The 27,079-nt window shown below is 29.5% G+C and overlaps 1 long non-coding RNA gene across 1 annotated transcript; it reads left to right on the forward strand.

Moving 5' to 3' along the window:
- Nucleotides 1-248: 248 nt before the first annotated feature.
- Nucleotides 249-3,451, forward strand: LOC141911222 (uncharacterized). Its single transcript, XR_012619992.1, has 3 exons — nucleotides 249-2,824; nucleotides 2,924-3,044; nucleotides 3,129-3,451. It is a non-coding gene; the product is annotated as an uncharacterized LOC141911222 (long non-coding RNA).
- The last annotated feature ends 23,628 nt before the right edge of the window (nucleotides 3,452-27,079 follow it).

A 27,079-nucleotide genomic window follows, 5' to 3' on the forward strand; every position in this document is an offset into this window, starting at 1 on the left:
ATGATTACCTTTGGTCGATGGACTGCTCTACTTCTTTGCATCTTTTCTATCTCATATGGAAAGTATTGAGGGCACCTGATTAAGAATCATTCATTATTTCCAGTAATCATTAAATTTATGTAGTTTGTATACCTGGTAATTGGATAAAATAATGCAATTCTACGTACATTTGATTTTCATTTTTCAATAGTAGTAGTTCGATTATTCTGTTATTGATGAACTGATTTCCCTTACGGCTGGGGTGTAACAAGTCAGTCCTAGATCACAAAATTTAGAAAAAAACAAGTTAGTTTAAATCGCGAAAAATGCTTATAACCTACTGGGCTTATTAAAATTAAACGATTACTTACGGTGAAAGGAGATCTCTTGAGAAGTGAAAATCAACAAACTTTACACCCAGTGTAAAGCATTCGCGGTGCAGCATTTCATTGTAATGAAAAATCTTTGTGTCAGCATCGAAACTTTACAAAAGAAAGAAATTTAAAAATCAATACATCGATCATAAATATAGTACTTCAAGAAAAATCTATTCTTGATACTTACTCATCACATCGAGGAAAAAGAGCTGGTACAATGATGGTCCCAGTACATTTATAGAGCAACAAACGAATTAATTCAACGTGTCTTCGCAGAACAATCTCAAGCGGGACATCACGCGTCATATTATTTGTTCCAACATTCAGCATCTTCACCTTTTTCAATTTTTTGTTATATAGGCCTACAACTAATCAGTAAGCCAATGAAAATGAACAATATAAATCAGTACTGAACCGAGAAATTACCTTCCATCAATGTTTCGATGGTTTCTCCGGGGCACATCCTTGTCCATTCAAATAAGCCTACACCATCTAGCCCAGCATACTTTAAAATGCTGTTTGCTACGAGACCAATACGCTACAAAAAAAGATTATTTCCTGGTTGTAACTTCATGGTCAGTCTCAGGCCAAACTCCCTGTGACATTGGCAATGTCACAGGGAGGTGTGAGAAAGCACACTGGTTACAGTAAGACCCTACTATGCAAAAGAAGTGAAACATATATGTATATCAATGTGATAGAATTGATTGAAAAAATTGTGCATAATAGTAGCTAGTGGCCAAAAATAGAACATAGTGTTATTGAAGTGAAAATTTCTAAAATCCTCTGAAGCGGTGCTTATTTGGTAGCTACATAGGTATTCTTATTGAATAAGCATAAAGATAAGCGTGCACACACAGTAGCCTATACATAAACAAGGGCCAGTTTCACCTTCACCTAAAAGTCCTGCAGTGTGAAGACTAACTTGTTCGCCTAAACCACCTGTACCAGGCTGTGGTAGGCCTAACATCAGGCACTAAATTAAAAAGATTCTTCTAAATCAAATTATCTATAAACACCCTCTTAATTGCAGGCAGACTGATTCAGGGAGGGGTGCAGCCGAAAATAGGGCATACGTACCACTATCATATATAATTAAAAATCATAAGGGCACCAGATCATCAAAAAACATAATGCCTATATTTTGGAAGTACAGAGAACATGTTTTTGAATATAAGCTTTTTAAAAATACCTGTTGATATTTTTCATTTTCCTTTTAAATTTCAGTGCAACTTAAAAGTTTTAAGGGGAGTGCACCCCTGTATCCTCTCCTGATCTGCCCCTGAATTGCCAGTTAACAAAATTTCTCAGCTTAATTGTTGGCTAACTACCTCAGTGAAACTGGGACCAGACCTAATGCATACACCCTCGGTGGCCAGGGCCAGGATTGAACAGTTAGGCTATATAAATAAAAGAATGAAAAGTACTTATCCTGAAATTGGCTCTATCTGCAACAAGAAATACATTTTCATTGACTCTGAATGAATACAGGGACCTACCATTCTGATTCGAGGCCTTGAAATTTATTGTTTATTTTTTGTTGCTGGATTTGGAATGGTTGTTGAAATATTCCCGTCAATAGCTTCCCTGTAAAAACATACTAGCCAGCACTAGCTTGGCCGGAAAACCCGCCAGAAAATTGCGACTTTGAGACCTAGCGGTGGCGCCCTCCACCGGAAACCGCCATCTTTTTTTCACTGGCGAGAACGCACAATGTGTTCGTTTATCAATGGTCGGAAAATCGTGAATAATCTACGCTATAGACGTGTGTATGTCGGCTTTGTGTTGACTAACAAACGAACAATAAGCAGTGGAATCGGGTGATTCATCGATCGGCCCGCGGTGAGATCGTTCTCTTATCAATTTCTAATCCGAAATTTTTCGATTTCTCGATTTCATAAAAAATTTCCTCCCGGTCGTGCCATCGTTTTCTAAACATTAAATTATATTGAGTACACGCTACCTCCCGGGGTTTCACAGCCTTCGGTCCTAACTTATATTCCGTGGTGTTTTTTTATCGTCGTTTTCATCGATTCCGTTTTTTTTCATAATAATGAAAAATAAAAAATACACTTCGTTTATAACTTAAGTTTTAGCGTACTTCAGTTTTCAGTACAATGTCGGACAGAGGTTCTGTCCCTAAGGGGCAGAAGCGTTGTGCGGGAGCTTCGTGCTCAAAAATAAGATATCGACATACAAGGCAGTATGTCTCCGTTACAGCATCATCAAAATCTACCCTGCTCAAAGGAACGGTCGTCAATCGACAATACCGACGAACTTGAGTCTGAGATGGAAAAACCAATTTCTACTGACTGACGTACTGAACTGAACTAGCCATGCAGCAGAGGCCACGACACCGGCAATTTGTTTGTTCACTTTAAAGATGACTGATTTATAATGCTGAATGAATGTGACACTAGATATAAGCAGTCAATTCAGTGGTAGAAAATTATTAGCCTATATGACAGGTAACTTTACTTACTTCACTTCAACTTCAATGTCTTTTAAAACTTGTGAACAGTAAATGAATACTTATTTACAAATATTCTGTTGATTGTCTATTGTAGGTCATTGTGTGTGTTCTGGTGTTGATTTTCTGAGATACAACTCAGGTTTTCTTAAGAATTAGAAGTAATACGCATTAAATTGAATGAGCTCAACATGCACAGAATGAATTGTTGTCTCATGGTAAGTTTGAAAAACGGATGAAACATGAATTGAAAAGTCAATCCAGGTTTAATTGTTAGTATATGTATATCGGTTTAATTTCAGAAAGTAACCTCAATCACGAATCAAAAAGATTAACGAATCCAGCATTAATCATCATGAAATTAATAACAAGTGGTGAAACTCCTCGATTCTGATATAGTGATGAGGTTTAAAGAGCTGGAATTTATTAATAACTACACGAGCAAGCATGCAATTGGAACTGGGATTGGATTTAGGCCTACTTTCTGTTAAAGACTTGGTCTTTGTGATTCGAGTTAAGTTAGAGATATCAGTGTCATTCTGTTGTCACACAATTTGCCATGTTACTAAATACGTATGTCACCATCTTGTCAGGCAGTCTGTATATTGAATAAGATTTTGTACTAGAAAGTGGATAATAAATATAAATAAGAGTTTGTCGTGATGGATTTTATACTCAATTTCTAGCGAAAATCATGTATGGTCCATGAGGAGAGGAAAATAATGCAAATATCCAGTTGATCTGAATTACAGTCTAGCCCAACTTGCTGTCTGTATCATCAGGAATATATGTAGCGATGCCGCGTTGGATCCAAATATCTGTTATCAAAAAACTGACAGGGAGTTTAACTATTGTAAACTTTATTCAGACTTTAGTCATTTTCACATCATCAGAAACACAACAATTGAGTGAATATATTTTACATATGGTTGACAAAGAAACCATGTCGCCCTTCAGCCAAGTTCCCTCAGAATGACTATCACAGCTGATCCCTTTTCCTTACCTACAAAATTAATAAGTATCAATTCAGTAGTGGCTATATTTGAATTCCGAGTAATATCAGCAGTTTAATTCGATACTCACAGCAATTAATGCCTTTTATTCGGTCTTTAAATTTCCGTTTGTTTGCTGATTACATTTATGATTCATAGATTATCAGCTGCCTTACTGTAATCAATCATTCCAGTGCGATTTTGATATTACTCTTAGTTTCGCTTATTCGATGAGACGCCCGGAAGTAAATCGATACTGACATGTTTGACATGCATCGAAAATGTGGGATGGGATCAACCGGTCTCTAACTGAAGGTAGAGACCGGCAACCAGTCTACAATTGAATGGGACAGGCAACCAGTCTACACATGAGTCATTCTGCAGATTAGACTGGTCGCCTGTCCAATTCTGCGCCACCCGCATTCGCAGTCAGAATAGGACTTAGAGAATAGGTTTAACCCGTCCGCCATCTTCCGCAGAATATACGGATCCAATCAGATTTCAGTATTTCATCACGTGAACAATGTAACATGGACGCCTCCAGAGTGTCTCGATTTACGTTCCACGGACCTCTTATAAGTCGATTTTTACATCAATGGAAGAAAGAAACTCGACCAAAACTATCAGGTAACGCTTCTACGAGAACCTGTACTGCGTGTGGCCTCGAAGATATCGGCATACAAGGCAGTACGTCTCCGTTACAGTACCATCAAAATCTACCCTGCTCGAAGGAACGGTCGTCAATCGACAACAATACCGACGAACTTGAGAAATGGAAAACCAATTTCTACTGACTGACTTACTAAACTGAACCAGCCATGCAGCAGAGGCCACGACACCGGCAATTTGTTTGTTCACTTAAGATGACTGATTGATTATGCTGAATTTGACACTAGAGGTGAAAATATTAGCCTATACGACAGGTACCTTCACTTCACTTCAATGTGTTTTAAAACTTGTGAACAATAAATGAATACTTATTTACAAATATTCTGTTGATTGTCTATAGTAGGTCATTGTGTGTGTTCTGATGTTGATTTTCTGAGATACAACTCAGGTTTTCTTAAGAATTAGAAGTTATACGTATTAAATTGAATGAGCTCAACATGCACAGAATGAATTGTCGTTGTAGATGGTAAGTTTGAAAAACGGATGAAACATGAATTGAAAAGTCAATCCAGGTTTAATTGTTAGTATATGTATATCGTTTTAATTTCAGAAAGTAACCTCAATCACGAATCAAAGAGATTAACAAATCCCGCATTAATCATCATGAAATTAGATTCCAAATAACAAGTGGTGAAACTCCTAGATTCTGATACAGTGATGAAGTTTAAAGAGCTGGAATTTATCAATAACTCACGAGCGAGCATGCAATTGGAATTGAGATTGGATTTAGGCCTACTTTCTAGTCAAGACTTTGTCTTTGTGATTCGAGTTAAGTTAGAGATATCAGTGTCGTTCTGTTGTCACACAATTTGCTATGTCACAAAATACGTATGTCACCGTCTTGTCAGGCAGTCTGTATATTGAATAAGATTTTGTACTAGAAAGTGGACAATAAATATAGAATTGCCAGTGAAAAAGAGTTTGTCGTGATGGATTTTATACTCAATTTCTAGCAAAAATCATGTATAGTCCATGAGGAGAGGAAAATATTGCAAATATCCAGTTGATCTGAATTACTGGTCTATTCCAACTTGCTGTCTGTATCAGTAATTGGAAGATGGCGTTTTCAGGCCAGAGGGCGTGAGGGCGAGACATCCCACTCATCACCACAAGTAATTTTTTTTCTTAATAAATGGGAGACAGTGAGTTCCAAACAGAAAACAATAATGTCAATAAAAATCAATATTATTGCCAATATTGTAAAAAATACATCGATACATCTCATAAAACACGGCATGAAAAAACTGCAAATCATATAAAAAATGTAATAGATTTTGAAACTCCAGAAAATTCTAATGAAAGAAAAGAACGATTAGAAAATATGAATGTGGATGAAATAAAATGTGAAGTTTGTAATGAATTTATAGTAAAAAGGAATTATAATAGACATCTCGAATCACAAAAACATTATAAAAATTTAAATAAAAATGTTTTAGGATTAGAATATTTTGATAATAAACCTCAACAAGTAAAAGAATCAACTTCAAAAACAAAATCCATTTCAAATAAACCTTACATGGAAAATGTTAGAAATTATATTGATTCACTAGAAATAAAAGATACAATTGAAATTTTAGAAACATTACATAGTAAAATTGGTCCTGCAGCTATTATATTTAGATTCTTTAAAGGTACAACAATAGAAGATTATAGTAAATTTAATGAAATAATAGAAAAAATACTAGATTTGATAACAGATGTTGAATATCCAAAAATTAGTATCTCTGGGAAAGTAAGTTTTATAAAGTCAGAAGAAAAAATGGATTATAATATTCAAACACACTCTGAAGAAATAATTTCAAAAACACAAATAAAAGAGAAGTTAGAAAAAATATTTAATGAATTTAAACGTCATATTGAAGAAAGATATTTTGAGGGTTCTGGCTTAACATTGAATGAAATTATATATTTAGATTTAAATGTTTATAATACAAAAAGAAATAAAACATCAAAAAGTAATAAAATGTTTAAAAATGATTCAAACTTTATAACAGAAAAAGATATGAAAGCATCAAGTTATATCAAATTACCATTTATAACAAAAGCAGTAATAAATATTCAAAATGAAGATAATAAATGTTTTCTATGGTCAATTATTAGTTGCTTACATCCAACAGAAGAACATGTTGATAGAATAACAGATTACCGGAAATATGAAACATTATATAAAATTGATCAATATCCAGTAACTATAAAAATGATTCCTAAAATAGAAAAAGTTAATAATTTAAAAATAAATGTATTCGAATTAATGCAATTACCAAAGACAAAAGGTGAAAATATTAAAGATTATACATTGGAAGCTTTATATTTAACTGAATATTATGATGATGAAAATGCTATAGATTTGTTATATTACAAAAAAGATGAAAATGAACATTATATGTGGTTAAAACAAATTGATTTATTCTTTAGAACAGAAAGTGATTTTAACAGCCATAAAATTTATCTATGTAGAAAATGTTTATCTAAATTTAGAACTGAGAATACATTATTAAAACATAAAGAATTATGTGATAATAAAGATTTTTGTAAATTAATAATGCCAACAGAAAAAGATTATAAATTGAAATTTACTAATCATAAATTTAAAAATATTGTTCCATTTGTAATTTATGGGGATTTTGAATCATTGAATAAAGAATTAACTGATCAAGATAGAAAAGAAATATATAACAAAAAGCAATTATTAAAATCAATGGATAAAGGAAGTGAATTAAATGAAGACATAATACAAGACCCACCAATTATAAATACAATTAAAAAAGTTCATCAAAGAGCTGCTGCTTATGGAATTTATATAAAATCAAATTATCCCGAATTATATGAAAGTCAATATATTTCCTTTAGAGGTGAAAATGTAGTTAATGATTTTTGTGATAAAATGATGGAATTAGAAAGTGATTTTGCAAAATTATTAAACAAAAATAAAAGAATAGTTATGACAAAAGAAGATGAAATTGATTTTAATTATGCAACTCATTGTTGTTACTGTGAAAAACGTTTTTATTCATTTGATAAAAAAGTTAGAGATCATAATCATTTGAATGGAAAGTTTAGAGGCGCTGCACATGAGAATTGTAATTTGCAAGCAAAGAAAATCAATTTTGTCCCCATTATATTTCACAATTTATCGGGGTATGATACCCATCTATTTATAAAACAATTATCGGGAAAATTGGGTGCAATTAATCAAGAAATAGAAGAATATAATGCTATGAATGAAGCAAATGTAAGAAAATATGATTTTAAACTATTAGCTAAAACATCTGAAAATTATATTTCATTTCAATTTGGTTGCATTAGATTTATAGATTCATATAGATTTTTAAATAGTTCATTAGATAATTTATCAAAAAGTTTAGTTGATAATGATTTTATTATAACTCGATATTATTATCCAAATGACCAAGATTTTAAATTATTGAGATATAAAGGCGCAATTCCTTATTCATTTTATAAAACACACGATGATTTCAAAGAAACGAAATTATTAAAAGATCAATTTTATGATAAATTAAAAGAGGAGTATGTGAAAGACGAAGTTTTTAATAGAACATTAAATATTTGGAACCATTTTAAGATGAAAAATCATGGTGAATTAGTTGATTTATATTTAAAATCAGATGTTATGATATTGGCTGACATATTTGAAAAATTTAGAGAAGTTAATTTGAATCATTTTAATGTTGATCCTTGTTATTGCTACTCTAGTCCTGGTTTAACCTGGCAATGTGGTTTAAAATATACAAATGTAGAATTAGATTTATTAAAAGAACCAGATATGGTTTTATTATTTGAAAAATCAATTAGAGGTGGAATTAGTGGTGTTATGGGAGATAGGTATTTTAAAGCAAATGATGAATATAAATTATTATATATTGATGCCAATAATTAATATGGTTGGGCAATGATGCAACCTCAACCATATAAAAATTTTATATTAACAGAAGTTGAAAATGGTGATAAAACTGATTGGGAAAGCGCAATTATGAGTTTAGAAGATGAAGCACCAATTGGTTATTTCTTTGTAGTTGATTTAGAATATCCTGAAAATATAAAGTTTAAAACAAGAAACTTACCTTATTGCCCAGAACATTTAACTGTAGATGATAGTTATTTAAGTGAATACCAGAAGAAAATAAAACCGAAAGATCATGTTTTTACAGAAAAATTAATACTTACTCAAAATAATAAATACAATTATATTGTTCATTATAGAATGTTAAAATTTTATCTAAAACAAGGAATGAAATTAAAGAAAGTACATAGATATATTGAATTTAATCAATCGAAGTGGTTAGAAAAATATATAGATTTCAATACTCAACAGAGAACCATATCAAAAACAGATTTTGAAAAAGATTTCTTCAAATTAATGAACAATAGTTTTTATGGTAAAACATGTGAAAATATTAGAAATAGAAATGATATTGAATTAGTAAATAATTCTGAAAGATTAAGACATTTACAATCAAGCCCCAGACATTTACAAAATAAAAGATTTGAAGATTATTTAACAGCAGTAAAATTAAAAAGAACATCTATGAAATTTAATAAACCAATATTTATAGGTTCAACTGTTTTAGAAGTTTCAAAGCTATTGATGTATGATTTTTATTACAATGTATTACAACCATTGTTTGGGGAAAAACATATAGAAATTCTATACTTCGATTCTGTAACAGCTGACACCCCAATATTATTAAAATACAATAACCAAATATTAATTAGAAGAATTTCAGAAATAATTCCTAATCAAAATAAATCTTATATTTCGTATGGTGAAAAAGAACTAATACAAATAAATGGATTAATGGATGTTTGGACAAGAAATGGATGGAAAAAATTATATAATATTATTAGACATAAAACAAATAAGAAAATCTATAGAGTTAGAACTAAATTAGGATTTGTAGATGTTACAGAAGATCATAGTTTAATTAAACGAAATGGTGATGAAATAAAACCAACTGATATAAAAATTGGAGATGAATTATTACACAACAGATTTTACCCAAGAATGAATCATATGTCATTTGATGAAATAATTGATAATATTTATAATATAGAACCCGAAACATTAGAAGAAAAAGAATATTTTATCAAAGGATTTTTCATGGGTGATGGTTCAGCAGGTGTGTATAATTATGTTAGTGGAACTAAATATTGTTGGTATTTATGCAATCAAGACTTAAAATTATTAGAAAGAATTAAGAAATTCTGTGAAGAAGTTTATTCAAATAAAACATTCAAAATCATAGATGTTATGAAATCATCGCAATGTTATAGAATACATGTGAATAATCCTAAAGATTTTGCTACAAAATATAATGATGAATTCTATATTCATACAATAGTGAAAAGTAATACTTCAACAAAAGAAAAGATAGTTCCAGATTATGTATTGAATGCAAAAAATAATTTAAGAAAATGGTTCTTCATTGGATTCTATGCAGCAGATGGTACTAAAAGTTTCAAAAACCGCAAAACAATATCTTTAGCTCAAAAAGGAAAAGTTGCTATATCAGGATTAAATATATTATGCAATTCATTAGGTTTTAATATGAATATTGGATTGATTAAATCTAAACCAAATTGCTTTAATTTAAGCCATGTAGAAAAAGATTTAACTGAAGAAGTTAAAGATTTATTTGAAATATATAACCCAACTGACTATGTTTATGATTTATCAACAGATGATGGAACATTCAATTCTGGGTTCCCATTAATCCAAAAAAATACTGACGCCTACATATTAAAAATCAAGACAAATGATATAACAAAAGACTTAAAAACATTGAAACATTATTTCGACTTTAGCAATTACCCTAAAGATCATGAATTGTTTAGTAATGATAATAAAAAGATTCCTGGTAAGTTTAAAGATGAATTAGGAGGTGATGAAATGATTGAATTTGTTGGGATAAGAAGTAAAATGTATAGTTATAGAACAAAAGATCATGAAGCTAAAAAGTTAAAAGGAATAACAAAACATGTGGTTGATAAACATATAGAATTTCAAGATTATATAAAGTGTTTATATAAATCAATTGTAATGAAACACAAAATGAATTGTTTAAGATCAGAAGATCATGAGATGTACATTAATGAAGTTGAAAAAACTAGTTTAAATCCATTTGATGATAAAAGGCATATTTTAGATGATGGTATAAAAACATTACCTTATGGCCATTAAAACATAAAATCAATATCATCATACTCGAAATCACTATTGGCTTCTTCATTTTCATTTAATTGTTCAGGTTCTTCTTCCATTCCATTTTTCTCATTTAAATAAAGTTCTATCTTGTTCCACATTTCATCTCGCTCTCTTTGTTTCTTTTTGTTTGTTAATTCATCAAATGGAATTATAATATCTAGGTTTAAATAATTTACAATCTTATTTAAAAAGAATTCATAATTTATTGAATCTGTTATTCTATTTTCCAAATGATACATTAATATTTGTTTAAATATTTTTTTTATATTTTCCATATCTTCTTCTGTTAATTTAGGTTTTTCATAATAATCGTTAAATAATAAATATAAATACATTTTCTTTTCTTTTGTGTTAAATGTTGGTGGAATAATTGTTTTTATAATATCTTTTTTAGTTATTTCACCATTTTTATTTTCTATTATTTTCATTTTTTCAAGCCATTGTATATATTCTGGTGTATGATCTTCTATAGAAAATATTTTAAAAATTTCATCAAGATAATTTAATTTTGGATCTATAAGAAAATTTCTAGTTTTTTCTTCATCCCATAAATTCTTTTGCCATCCACAATCAACACAAAATAACACAGTACCTTCTTGTCTTAAGGTCGCATAACTACATTGTGGACATTTTCGTTTATAATTTATTGGTAATAGATCTTCATTAAGCTCTTGGTATTTTCTTACGTTTTCTTTATGTTTTATTGTTCTATTATGTAGATTTGAATTACTTGTTGTAATAATCAATTTACAATATTTACAATAATATGTTTTTCTTGTTAATTCATTATATTGTTTTTCTAACTTTTCAACTGTTTCTTCATTATCTGGTAACGTTTTCTCATATTTTATTTTTTCTAATAAATTATTTTTTCTTTCATTGAATTCAGTTTCAAATTTATTAGAAATTTTATCTATATGTACTTTACGAAATTGATGATTCTCCCAATCTTCTATATTTTCAGGGCTATATTTTACTAGACAAGGCTCGCAGAAATGATCTTTTATATTATCCTTATCATAGAATAAGAAAGGTCTTTTCCAAATAACTTCAGGTTCAACTTCAGCAGAATTACTATCAACATTAGCCATTGCGCCATTAATTCTACACTTCTCTGAATGTTTTTTAACATAATTTCTTGAGAATAATTGATTACATTTTGGGCAGTTTATTTTAGGGGGTTTATAATTTTCATCATGTTTTTTCATATGTCGAGCCTTATTACTTTTTCTTAGAAGTTCACCACAAATTTCACATGCTATCTTCTCTTCCATTTATTTAAGAAAAATTTTATTAAAATTAATTTTTAGTGATGAGCGGTAATTTCTTTATGTTATAAATAATGGTAGAATTAAAAGAATACAGAATATTTATAGATTCTAGAAGGCTTACAAATTATAAATCACATAATTTACTAGTACAATTAGATAGAGAATTTAAGAATTGTGTAGATTTAAAATTAGTTAATATAAGTTTATGTAATTCTTTTTACAATATATCGAATAAAACTATTGAACATAATACTTTTTTAATTCATATTAGAAGTATAAATAAATGGTTTAATCTATTTCTAAGACCAGGATTATATAATTTAGAAACATTATCTCAAGAAATTAATCGTAGAGCACGATTAAAACTAAAAAGTGAAGATAAATTTTTAATAAGAGTTATAAAAAGTGATAGTTCTGGTAAAATTAAAATAAAGTTAGATGATGAAAACAAACATGCATTTATGGTAAAAAAACCTATAGCTAAATTGCTAGGAATTGCACCAGATATTGTTACAGGAAACGTAGAAGGTATTTCAAATATAATACCTTTTACACACTTTTATATTTATTGCAATTTAATCGATCCTACAAAAACATTCGAAGCAACTTAAGATATAACTTGTAATTCTGGTTTACTAAACATTTTACCATTGAAGAATGTTAAAGAATTTGGAACGCAAATAAATTATAATTTAACAGAATGTGATTTCAAACCATGCATTCCTCGTTTTAATAATTTTAGATTAGAAATTAGAAATCATAATGGATACTTAATTGATTTAAATAATTTCCCTGTAATTTATGAATTAGTTATAAGATGTAAAGAGTAATTTTTTTGATATATAAATGAATATAACTGTTGGACCGAGTATATGTTTTGGATTTGATTTTAAACATGCTAAAGAAATGAGAATTAAACTAAATGATGTAATTACTGATATAAAAAGTAAATCATTTAACAATGCATCAATGATTGATAAAGAAAATTATAATATAGAAAAAGTAATTGATTTAATTAAATCACCTTTAGAATATTATGAATTAAATGAAGATGGAATTATTGATGATATCAAAAACATATTATCCAAAATATATGATAATCATAAAACTAGTAATGAAATAAATGTTGAATTAATCATAAATAAGTTAACTAAATATTTTGAAGATAGTAATTTTTTTGATAAATAAATGAGTGATAATAAGTGGATAATAACTGGATTATATAATGGCGCATTACTATCAGTTGGAACTGTTGGTTATTCAATGGTATTAAAAAAAGTATTCAAAATGGGAAGTGTTAATGTTGATAGATTTGATATAAATGATATTTTAAAGTTAACATTAGCAGTTACTTTATCTAATTTAACTATTGATTATTTGGAAAAACAAAAATATATTCCTCCCATATAAATGCGTAATTTTTTTGTTAAATAAATGGCTTCTGCAATTATAACTATTATAGGATCGGCAATTGTTAACGCTTTAGCATTTACTGGTGGTGGTTATTTATTTAAACATATTGATAAAAATAGTTCATTAGGAGAACAAAGAAGACATAATTTAGCGTTAGAGAAATATAATAAAGCTGCAGAAGAATATAGAGAAAAGAGACAAAACTATATGGATTACATCAATAAAGAATTATATGATCAGAAGATTTCACATAGAGATTTTCAATCAGTTGACGATGCAATGAGTTTATATAACGCAGTAACAAATAAAGAAAAATTACATCTATACAAACCTAAATTATCAGATTATTATACCCCGAGTAAAGAACAACAGAAATATGAAATAATTTAGATTTTAGGTGGAACTGTTATTGTTATATTTGTTGCTTATAAGTTTACTAATTAGTAATTTTTATTCTAAATAAATGGAAGATAAAGTTGATAGTATTGATATTATTCCTCATGATATAAATAAAACTAAATTAAAAATATATTTAGAAAAACAAATATTAGAATTTGAAAGTGACTTAAAGATAAAAAAGAAAAAATATTTAAAAAGTAAAATTATATATTATTTGATTATAAGTGGTTCGGTTACAATTAGTTCTGTAATAACATTTCTAGCAATATTCAGTCCATTAACACCTTTAGCTATATCAATTGGTGTGTTAGGATTAAGTTCAAGTGTTTTAACTGGTATAAGTTCAAAATTAAATATCAAAAGTAATAAAGAAAAAATAAAATCTAATATAAAAGAAATTAATAAATTAAAGAACACACTAGATTATATAATAAGTTTAAATGGTCATATAACAGTTGAAGAACAAGATAAATTATTAAAAGAATTAATAAATTATTAATTTTTTAATTATATAAATGGTAGATAGTTTTCCAAAAGCTTTCCAATATAATAAATCAATTAAATATAATATTCCAGCAATAGATTTTAATAAAGATATTACATATAGAAATGAAGTTTTAGATTCATTAACTAATTTAGAAATTTATGTTACTGAAACTAATAATTTTAATGCAAAGATGGAAAATATATTTCATGTATATTTGATTAATTTTAAAAAATTGAAAGATGAAAAACAATGGTTATTAAAATCTAATATGAAGTATTGGCAGAACCAATTAAATTTTGCTGTTTATTGTGCAACAACAGGATGTGGAATTAGTTGGAATGATCATTTGAATAATTCTAAATATAAACTAATTCAAAGTTTATTTAGATTTCATACATACTTTCAAATCAGAATAATATTAAATGAATTAGAGTGTGCTTTACCAGGATCTAGGTATTTTAAAGAATTAGATAATAATATTAATTTATCTAAGTTTTATAACATTTGCAATGAATTTAATATAGATATAAATAATTCTGATTTTAGAATAAAAATTGGAACAATAAGATCACTTCCTTGCCCTAAAAAGATTGCAGAATGTTGTGCACTTCCCATACCATCTAATAGTTTTTATAATATCTATAATAAAAAATTAGGTAATGGTAAAATAGAAACAAAGGATTTAGAAACATTAAATTTCAATAAATTACCGAAATTTTATGATAATTTAAAACAAGAAAACAATAATGGTTGGGTTTATTTTATTTTAGAAAATAGTGAAGGTTTTACAAAATCAGGTATAGAAAGAATAAATCAATCTATTAGAACTTATTTGATATGTATTTTAGGCGCCCAAGTTGAAACAAGATCACCGATAATTGGAAATGATAACACTTCATTCGATACACAAAAACAATTTAAAGTTTTATTTGAAGATTCAATTCATAATGATAAAAATAGATCGATTCCAGAAAACATTATAAGATATCAAAATTATTTAGATAAATCTCATGTAAGACTTTATTATTGTATAGGCCCTAATCTATTAATTATTTCTAATGATTTAGTATTAAAGATGGGAAACATAATTGGTTATAATAATCTAATTAAAACTGCAACAATAAATAATTCATTTGGATTGAATGATATAAATAAAAAGATTATTACTGCCCCAAAATTAATGGAAGGTGAAAAAAATAAAAAACATATTCAATCAACAGAAACTAAAACTAAGAATATTAAATTGGTTAATGATTCTAAAATAAAAGATTACAATACATCAGAAAATAATAGAACTGATAAAATTCAACATGATATAATTAAACAAAATGATGATAATAAATCCCATGAAAATACTAAATTAGCTATAACTTGTATAGGAATTGTAATCGGAGGAATATTATATTTTTAATTTTAATTTTTTTATTATATAAATGGAAGTAGAAGGTGTAGAAGATATTGGAATGGATCCTTTTGATGAACCTGGTATAACTGATGAACAACCACCTGATTTTGATGAAACAAGTTTTAATGATGGTAATGAAACAGCATATAATTCTAATTTAACTACACCTCAATATATTGACAAAACACGTTCAAAGATAAGTATTGAAAATGAAGTACCAGAAATAACAGAAAAAGAATACAATTATAATGAAATTATTCATGAATTTAAACCAAGATTAAAAAGATCTGGTTTCAATATAACAAATAAAGGTATGGATTATTTAGTAAAAGATTTAAAATATTTAAATGGTGATTATTATTGGAAATTGAAAGGCGACTATTATTTTAAGATTTCAAATCTTAAAAGTAGCGATAAAATAATAACACAATCAACTTTTAATTTATTTAAACCAGATAGAATTAAGAAAATCATTGATGATGTTACAACTGATGTTACACAAGAAGAAAGAGATGATAATATAAAAGAATTTAAACAAAGAAATGCTAAATTTTTTGATATAATTAATGCAAATTTAAGACAAAAAAAAATTCCTAAAGAAGTTATTAATTCCAAAACTAGTAAACCTAATTCAAGAGAAGTTCAAACTGAAAAACTTTTACCAAATGGATTACTTGATGCAACAAATCAACAATTAGAAGATTTAGATATATTTTCTGATAAAGCAATTAGAGAAATTATTAGTATAAGAAATGAAGCTGATAAAATTGCGCATGATAAAAGTATAAGAGATCAAAAAATTAGAACTTTAGAAAAAGAATTAACTGATAAAAATAAAGAAATAGAACAATTAAAGTCTGATTTAGATCATCAAGTAATTGATGAAATAGAATATAAGCAAAAAGAATTACGTTTAGAAAAAGAAATAGATGATTTAAAATATATAACATAGAATTACAAAAAAAAGAAATTAAATTATTATTAAAATCATATGATTATAATATTGATAGATTAAAAGATGTTTTTAAAAGATATCTAATAAAACCAGATTCTAGAATATCATTGAAAGATAGAATAAAATTATTATTTAAGTTTGAAGGAATAACAATTCTTTCAATTCTAACAGCTGTAACTATGTTATTTACAACAATTGGTTTAGCAATATCAAATGCTTTGAAATCTACTCCTACTCCCAATAAACCGGATAAACCTCCAGGTAATAATTCTATACAAGATAAAGTTAAAGATGGTTTAAAGAAATTAGCAAAATATTTATGGGAACTATCAAAGAAATCTGCTGCAGCTTTACCAGGAGTTATTGCTTCAATTGTTGGTTTTATATTGAAATCTGCAGGAAACATTATTAACTTTGCTGCTGAACATATTATTTTATTTTTAATTACAGTTGTAAGTGCTATTATTTTTGGGTTAGTAAACATGATAAAAAATAAATAATTAATTTTTTTGTTAAATAAATGAGTGGGAGTTATATAAGTCCTTCTAAGATTTCTAGAATATCTAATGCTATTAAAGCAGAAAGATCACATCATATAATTACTCATAACCCTTCAAATATTAATCCTGATGAAACTTTATACGTTAGAATCCCTCGATTAACACAAAATACTTTTTATGTTCCAAATAGTATTTATTTATTTGCCGATATAAAAGTAACCGGTAATAATAATAATTATGTCGTTGATAATGTTGGAAGATATTTGATTAAAAAGTTAACAATAAAGATTGGTCCAGAAACAGTTTTCTCATTAGATGATTATAATTTATTTATGCATTATAAAGATTTATGGTTAACTAAAGAAAACAGAAATAATATGATATTTCAAGGAATCCAATCAGAAAACCAAAATAAATTAAGATCAGAAGCTAATAGCGCAATATTAACAAATGATGTAGATAAATTGATAAAAAGTATATATGGAAGCAAATATAAAATTCCATTAGACTTTGAATTGATAAATAATAATGCACCTTTATATAAATACGCAATTCAAGAAGATATTATATTCGAGATAACATTTGCTCCTGTAAATGAAATTGTAATATCTAGCGTTAATAAAGATATGAGTTATAAATTATCGAATATATGTTTAGAATATGATACAGTAACTGATGAAAATATTGCTAGAACAATTCAAACTCAATACAATCAAGGATTTTCATTATTATATGATTATATTGATAAATTTAAAACTGTAACTATTAATGCAAATGATGAAATAATAAATGAGAATATTAACTTTCCTAGAAGATCTATTAAAGGTATATTAATATTTTTTACTATTGGAACGTATACTAATGGCGCAATAAATGTTGACAATTATTATAATCCTGAAATAACAAAAGTAGAAATAACTATCGAAGGTATAGCAAATAAAATATTTTGTCAAGGAATGAGAATGATTGATCAATGGGTAGAAATTAAAAAACATTTTATGAATGAAAAAGTAAAATCATTTGAAAATTGTAACATTAATCAAATTGATTATTATACCGGTAATAAATTTGCATTATGGGTAGATTTTAGAACAACTGAAGATAATTCATTACATGGTTCTGGGAAAAAATTACAAAATACAAAAGATGGGATCCAATTATTTATGAAAAAGAAAAAGGGAATCAAAAATTTTAAAATGCATATTTATATTATATCTGACGCACAATTAAATATTGTAAATTCACAATTAGATAGTATTCAATATTAGAAATATAAAGTTAAAATTAAGGATATATAAATGAGTGGTAAAAAAACTCCTAATACTAAAGAACAATATTTAAGAAATTTATATTACAACCCTGAGAGTTCGGTTGCTTATTCTTCTACTAAAAATATATGGCGTAAAGTAAAACAAGATAAATTAGATAAGATAATCCCACAAAATTTAGTTAAATACAAAGATATAAATGAATTTATGTTAGAACAACCAACATATACAACACATAAAAAAATTGTTAGAAAATATAAAACTCGTAAAACTATGGTAAGTTATGTAGATCAACAGTGGCAAGGAGATTTAATTGATATGAAAAATCTTAAAAAAGATAATAATGATTATTGGTGGATATTGAATATAATTGATATTTTTAGTCGTTATGTATGGAGCTTCCCACTTTATAGAAAAGATGCTGCACAAACATCACATGTTTTAAGAAAATTTCTTTCAGGTGGTAAACTAAAACCAGAAAAAATTCAATTTGATGATGGAAAAGAATTTGATAATTCATTAGTTCATGGACTTTTAGATTTTCATAATATTAAATATTTTTCAACAAAATCGGATAAAAAAGCAGCAGTTGTTGAACGATTTAATAGAACATTGAGAACAAGAATATCAAAATATTTCACAGCAAATAATACTTATAAATGGATTGATGTTTTACCAAAATTTATAGAAGGATATAATAATTCTTATCATTCTTCTATTGGAATGAAATCTATTGATGCTAGAAAACCTGAAAATGCTGAAATTGTTTGGAATAATTTATATGGAGCATTTCTTGTAGATGATTTTGGTGAACCTAAATTTAAAGTTGGTCAAAATGTTAGAATTTCTAAGTATAAAAAGATATTTGACAAAGGATACGATCGAAATTTTACTAGAGAAATATATAAAATAAAAAAGGTAATAACAACAAAACCATATGTCTATAAATTAGAAGATTTAGATGGTGAAGAAGTTGATGGATATTTTTATGAAGAAGAATTAAGTTTAACTACTGAAAATCTAGAACAAGAATATAAAATTGAAAAAGTACTAAAAACAAAAACTGTTAAAAGAAAAAAATATTCTTTAGTAAAATGGGTTGGATGGCCAGATAAATTTAATGAATGGATATTATCAAGTAAAATTAAAAATATATAAATGAATAAGGAATTATTCATATTTGAGCCTCATAATATGTTAATTTCTGGTGTAACAAATTGTGGAAAAACTTATTTTATATTACATTTATTAGAAACTGTTTATGAAAACTATTTTGATAATATAGTATTATTTTTTCCAACATATGAATTTAATCAAACTTATGATAGAAATATTACTAGAAATAATAAATTTATTATATTAGATCCTAAAACAGTAAAAGAAAATTTAGATAATTGTATAAAAATAGCAATTGATATTTATAAAGGATCAAATACATTATTCATTATAGATGATTGTGCTAATCTACATGATTCAAAAGTTAGAGAAAGTGAGTTATGTTATTTAGCTTTTTCTGGTAGACATTTTGGGATAACAACATGGGTTTTAAATCAAAAATATAATTCAATTGTTAAAGACTTTAGAGAAAACATTAGATTTCTAGTTTTATTCTACAATAAAGATAGAAAATCAATGAAAAATGCACTTGAGGAAAATGATATTATTCCACATGATTTACATAATGAATATATGGATAAGTTGAAAAATATTAAAAGATCAAAATTACTATTTAGATTACAACACCCATTTAAATATGAATTTATTTAAATTCAACTAGCTTGTTAATCTAGTTGAATTCTAGTTATTGGTAGTTGTAACAAAAATCAAATAGATTTAACAATATTTTAACTAGCTTGTTAATCTAGTTTAATTCTAGTTACATTCTAATTGAATTCTAGTTGTTAGTAGTTGAAACAAAAATCAACTAGATTTAACAAGAAATAAACAAAAACACTAATATTTCAACTAGCTTGTTAATCTAGTTGAATTCTAGTTACATTCTAGTTAAATTCTAGTTGCAACATCACACAATTAATTTTTTTGTTATATAAATGGTAGGTGAAAAGAAAATAAAATCTAAAAATGGTGATGTTCCAATTGAAAAAACTTTAGATGATTTAGGAATAACAGAAACAAAATTAATTCCAGATGATGGTGCTTTAAATAATGTTACAACAAATAATAATTATGAATATTATCTTTATTGTAAACATCAATTAGAAATATTAATAGCATCTGGAAAATGTAAAAATTTTGTTAGTAAAAATTTAACTTATAATGAATTAGACACAATGAAATCAGATGAAATTATTAGATTATTTAAGATTTATGAAGCCGCGAGAACAGCTAGAATTAATGACGCGATATCAGAAAATGTAGTAAAAGGTTATAGTAAATTATGTAATTATATACTACCAATTGAAGATGAAAATAGATTATATTCTGATTTAAAAAATGATTATTTAGTTATGACTGAATTAAATAAATGGATTGGATATTTATCATTTCAATTAGGTGGATTTATGACATTATTATCAACTGGAGTTATAACATTTTCAAATATTGAAAGTAAAAATATTTCTATAATAAATGAGCGAGGTGAAAGAAGTGAAGGAATTAATTGTGAAGAAAAAACCGAGAACTCAGAAACAAATTGAATGGTCTCGACAATTAGGAATTAAATCACAAGAATATAAAAAAGCTGTAAAAGAAAAAATAAGTAGTAAAAATGTTAATAAAAATTGTGAAAATATTGTTATTTCTACTCCTTCTGATAGTAGAATATTTGATAAATATTTATATTTTACAGTTGGATTTGTAATTGTATTCATTTTGATTGGGTGTAATTGGTATAAGAAATCAAATAAAATTCATGATATTAGTAATTCTGAACCAACTGCTATCAAAAATGAAAGTACTTCTGAAATTTCAAAATTGACAATAAAAAAAAATGGATTAATATTTTAGAAAAAAAGCAAAAAAAAATAATTTTTTTTTAATTAATTGAATATTAATTGAATATTAATTGAATATCTCACTACTTTTGTCTATCTATGAGGAGCAATTAAATTGTCCAGATAAGTCATTTCGGATTCTAGATATTCATTATTTTTATTAATTTATTTTTTTTAAACTTAATCAACAATTTCTAAATCATGATGACCGTCTTCATTTTTTCCATGATAGATTATTTTAAATCCTTCTAAATCTTTTAATTCCTCTGTACTCAATGAAACCCATTTATCAGGTAAAAATACTTTAAATTCTCGCGATGTACTAACATTACAGTAACTTAAATTAGCTGATACTTTCTCTCCATATTTAGTTTTTATCTTTTCTAATTTCAATATTTTATGTTCAATTTCTTTTGTAACATCAACTAACTTTTTTATTTCAAATTGTTTTTTGCTGGTTTTATTCTGTTATTTATTGTTGCTAAGAATGCTTTTCTATCTCCCATTTATTAGGGAAAAAAATTACTTGTGGTGATGAGTGGGGTGTTTCGCCCTCACGCCCTCTGGCCTGAAAACGCCATCTTCCAATTACTTGTATCATCAGGAATATATGTAGAGATGCCGCGTTGGATCCAAATATTTGATATCAAAAAACTGACAAGGAGTTTAACTATTGTAAACTTTATTCAGACTTAAATCATTTTCCCATCATCAGAAACACAACAATTGAGTGAATATATTTTGCATATGGTTGACAAAGAAACTATGTCGCCCTTCAGCCAAGTTCCCTCAGAATCACTATCACAGCTGATCCTTTTCCTTACCTACAAAATTAATAAGTATCAATTCAGTAGTGGCTATTTGAATTCCGAGTAATATCAGCGGATTAATTCGATACTAACAGCAATTAATGTCTTTTCTTCGGTCTTTAAATTTCCGTTTGTTTGCTGATTACATTTATGATTCATAGATTATCAGCTGATTTACTGTAATCGATCATTCCAGTGCGATTTTGATATTACTCTTAAGGCGTTTTTATGAGCATGCGTACTCGATTCCGAGTACGTATTTCGATTACCTGCCGGGTAAGACCGAGTACATACCCGGGTAGCCAGTTCCCATAAACGCACCTGAGTATGCACCCAGTGTTTCAAAATGGCGGCAACTTCGCACGAGGAGAGGCAACGACAACGAAGAAAATTAGCAGTTACTCTTGCACTTGATGTTTCACTCGAGAGCGGCATTCAACATGCAGTTAATTTATACGGGACAATTCAATCGAAAATGTTGAACGGATCGGAGGAAGCCTACCTTTATGATGAATTTATGAAATATGCCAAGGATCGAAATGTATGTCGAGTAGATATTTATTTAACAACAACAGTTCCACGGTACTCGGACGAAGATTTCCGCAAGAGATTTCGTATGAACAGAGAGACTTTCCATCGTTTTTCAGAATACGTTTCTCCTAACATCGATACAGAAAATGAAATCAATGACTACAAAATAACTATACCAAAGGATACACAGTTGTAGGTGTTCATACATTATGCGGCAACAACGGACTCGTTGATCAGAATAGCTGATCTCTATGGGATATGCGAAGCGTCAGAATTCAACATCGTTGGTAAGTATTTTTAACAAATAGTCTAATATTATATTCAACCTATAAGCTGCTATTCCTAAATTTTTTTGGTTGAATTTTCAGGACTCATATCCACGATTTTGGTGAAGTATGTGATGGAAAAGGTAGTAACATGGCCCAAGGGAGAATATGCAGCTACAGTGATGGAGGGTTTCGAACAGAAGAAAGGCTTTCCGAAAGTAATTGGCGCAGTTGAAGGTACCCATATTCCCATAAAGACACCAACAGATAGCCCGGAGGTTTATATCAACAGAAAAAAGTTTCATTCTTTGAATGTATGCGCCGTTTGCGATCATCAGTACAAATTTACGCAGGTTTATGTAGGATGGCCTGGTTCCAGCCACGATGCCCGTGTCTTTAATAACTGCCCGATAAGCATTACTGCAGAGCGTCAGGATAATCGTCAAGCAATATTTCCGCAGAATTCGCATCTTCTCGGTGACTCGGCTTATGAACTCAGAGAATATGTAATGGTACCGTTCAAAGATACAGGTGGTTTAACAAGAAATCAAAAGGATTATAATTTCAAACACAGCGTTACTCGTGTTCCGATTGAAAATGCCTTTGGCATCTTGAAAGGGCGTTTAAGAAGACTGAAGTATGTTAATATGCACTATATGGAAAGACTTGTGACATTTGTTACTAGTTGTTTTGTTCTACACAACATCTGCCTCGAGACTGGCGATACATTAGAAGATCGGTTTTTAGAATTTGGAATGAATTTGCAACATAACCATGATATGCATGAAATATATATCGCTAATATGGCTAACAGGCCATCAGCAGTAGGCAAGAGACAAGCACAATATCAGTTCTTTTGTCCACATTTGGCTAGGCTAAATTATATCATGCTTGAACAGTCTGTACAGAACCATTTTGTAGCATTTTAGCAGTATACAGCTGCCTCGAGTAAATTTGAAATATACATGTAGATCAGCAATGGAAATCAGTGTTATGTTTTAGTCTTTAGGGATGGCGTTATAACAAACTCTATTGTATGAGATTTTAGTGAGTTTGATTAATCTAATACTGAGAGTAGAAATACCAGTTTATGTGTAGTTAAATCTTTATCACTGACACTACAAACGGTAACAAAATATTCTAACCCATAGAATATTACTACGTACAAATTGAGATTATGTATAAGATATAGATTTAAGTTACCATTAGTCCCAAGTGGGCTAAAAATGATAAAACTTGACATATCCTGTCATAAGCAGTGAAATAAACTTTCAAAAACAGCTTGCTTCATAATAATAATTATAAGTGCTTCGCTAAATAAACAGATTTGCAGAGTAGAATATGCATTATCAAATGAGAAGACATTATAATTTGTTGATCAATTCTTTCAGTAATCCGATTTTTTCTTCCTCAGAATTTTCTAGAATCTCACGTTGCTTCCTCATTTCATCCAGTAATCTTTGATTTTCTAATCGACGTTGATTTTCATTTTCTCGGATCACTTTTAGTACTTCACTCTGTCTGTTGGAAAGACGCGGTTTTTTTCCTCTTTTGGAGGTACGTTTGTCCATACATTTATCAACCTCGCTCCCTTCATACGAGGATAGTTCTTGAAATGTTTGATTACGCGATGTCGATGTTTGATTACGCGATGTCGAGGTAGCTGCAGTATCACGATTCATGTCCGGTAACATTTACGCATAAAGGTCTCGAATTAGGTTTACAACCTAAATAACCATCCAATTCATCAAAATATGGACATGATTTTGGGTCCCTACCCGTACTGTTGTTATGGTCCCGTACTTTTCTATACGCTTATAAAATGTTCCCCCATTTATTTTTTTATTTGCTCCCAGGTGAAGAAATATCCTGATTCACTAATTTCAATTGCAATCTGCTGCCACAATGTTTTTTCTTTGTTTTATGTGAACGCCCTACTCCTCCACCGATCGTGAGGGGTAATCAGGGTTCGAACACGTAATTTTAATTATTCGATTCGACAGTCCGACGATTCGCTGGTATCTCGTCGCAGCGGCTTTGTTGGGGTGTACAGCCTTGGCTCCAACCACCAGTAGAAAAGAAATTACTCCACGGCCTCTCCAACAACCTGCGACAAACAATATTTCATAAATAGCCAAATATTTATTCATTCATCAACAGTTAGGTAAGTTACCGCCATTCGCGGAATCAATACGATGAATGACCACACTTATACAACATATTCTTTTAACATCAATACACATTTAACAATGCATTCATACAAACAAGAACCCGACTCACCTGCGACAAACAATATTTCATAAATAGCCAAATATTTATTCATTCATCAACAGTTAGGTAAGTTACCGCCATTCGCGGAATCAATACGATGAATGACCACACAAACCCACAACCAGAACATAACCGAGAGGGCGCCACAGGCTGGAGTGTCGTTCAGAAAACAAAAGATTACTCAACCAATGTCATCTATGAATGTCTGTCACATACTCCCCCAAGCCGTAAAATATCGTCCTCGATATCTCAAAGTGTATCTGAACAAATCGTACACGAACTGGGACAGCATAAGAAGAAGAATAAAATGTCAAGGCCAACAACAACTGATTTCAGCAGTCAACCACATGATACAATAAACGATACAACAACACGTTCCCTCCCCCCTTTTTTTTGATAGTTTTTTTAATTTTCTTCTTATATCATATTGCATATACTAAACGAGTTTACATGCTACACTCTACTCTATACCAGTCCGGATCATGTTGGCAAGCGCATCCAACAGTTTAGGATTCTCTAAAACCTCCGGAATTTTCGCATATTCCAGGAACAATTCAATCCTCCTACGATCCGTCTGCATGTTGAACATTAGAAATTCACCCGAACGCTGCCAAGCCGGGGGTCGTCTCGTCCGCGGTCTTGGCACAGGTCGCTCCTCCGAACTAGGACTTGGCTCGTCAACATCCGGTGAAGTTGAAACAGAGGGTGAACTAGCTGGCACGCTATCCACCGACAAAGGGCTCAACGGAGGAGTCTCCACGTCAACCAGAACTGGATGCTCCACAGAATCGCTTGTTCCCTCAGCTCCCGGTGATTCCGGAACGGAGGCCATTTCCGATCGCACAATCTCCTCAGAAATTGGAGCTGGAGAAACACTCTCAATGGAACTTCGAGATAACACGGTGTCCGCACCCGCAATCCCAGGCTCAACGACGGGAGGTCCCTCCGCAGTTTCCACTTCGCGTGAGACAAGTACCCAGTCTTCCTCGTCGGACCCATCGTCCGCTACTTCGGCAACTATTTCCTCTGGCATATTAGTATTACCAACAGCGACTTTCTCCGAAGTAACATGCTCCGGGTTTGCTTCCTTTACTCGGAATGATTCCTCACCGTCACGCAAAGGAGTAGCCAAAGGTAATAACTTGTTCCTATGCAGAATCCTCCTACCCCCATCTTCAATTCTTTTTACCTCGTAAACAGGTACATCTCCAGTTACCTTGCTTTCTACGATATAAGGCACCGATTCCCAGCGGTCAGCTAATTTATGTCGTTCCCTAAATCCTTCACGCTTGACCAACACCATATCACCGGGCGTTAATTCTGCACTCTTAGCTCTCCTGTCATATAACTCTTTCCGTCTATCCCCTTGCCTAGACAAGTGATCTGATGCCAAATTCCACGCCACTTCCAATTGATTTTCCATCTGCTTCACATACTCTGTTGTCGACGTCACACTTTCTTCATTACCCCAACCAAATTTCTTATCAACTGACAGTCTGGGTCTTCTTCCGAACATAAGGTAGAATGGCTCAAAGCCTGTCGACTCGTGGGGCGTACAATTATACGCATACACCAATGCATTAATATGCCTCCGCCAGTTTCTCTTTTCCTCGGGCGGCAAACTACCCAGTAGTCGAATCAACGTACCATTAAACCGTTCCACAGCACCATTGCCCGCAGGGTGATACGGTGTAGTTCGGGTTTTCCTCATACCGGTCAACTCGCATAACTCCTTGATCACACGACTTTCGAAGGCAGGCCCCTGATCCGAATGAAGTTGAACAGGCGCTCCGAATTTCAGCACCACTTCGTTGAATAAACACTTAGCCACCGTTCTAGC

This window comes from Tubulanus polymorphus, chromosome 9, assembly GCF_964204645.1.
Source record: "Tubulanus polymorphus chromosome 9, tnTubPoly1.2, whole genome shotgun sequence".
Lineage (NCBI taxonomy): Eukaryota > Metazoa > Nemertea > Palaeonemertea > Tubulaniformes > Tubulanidae > Tubulanus > Tubulanus polymorphus.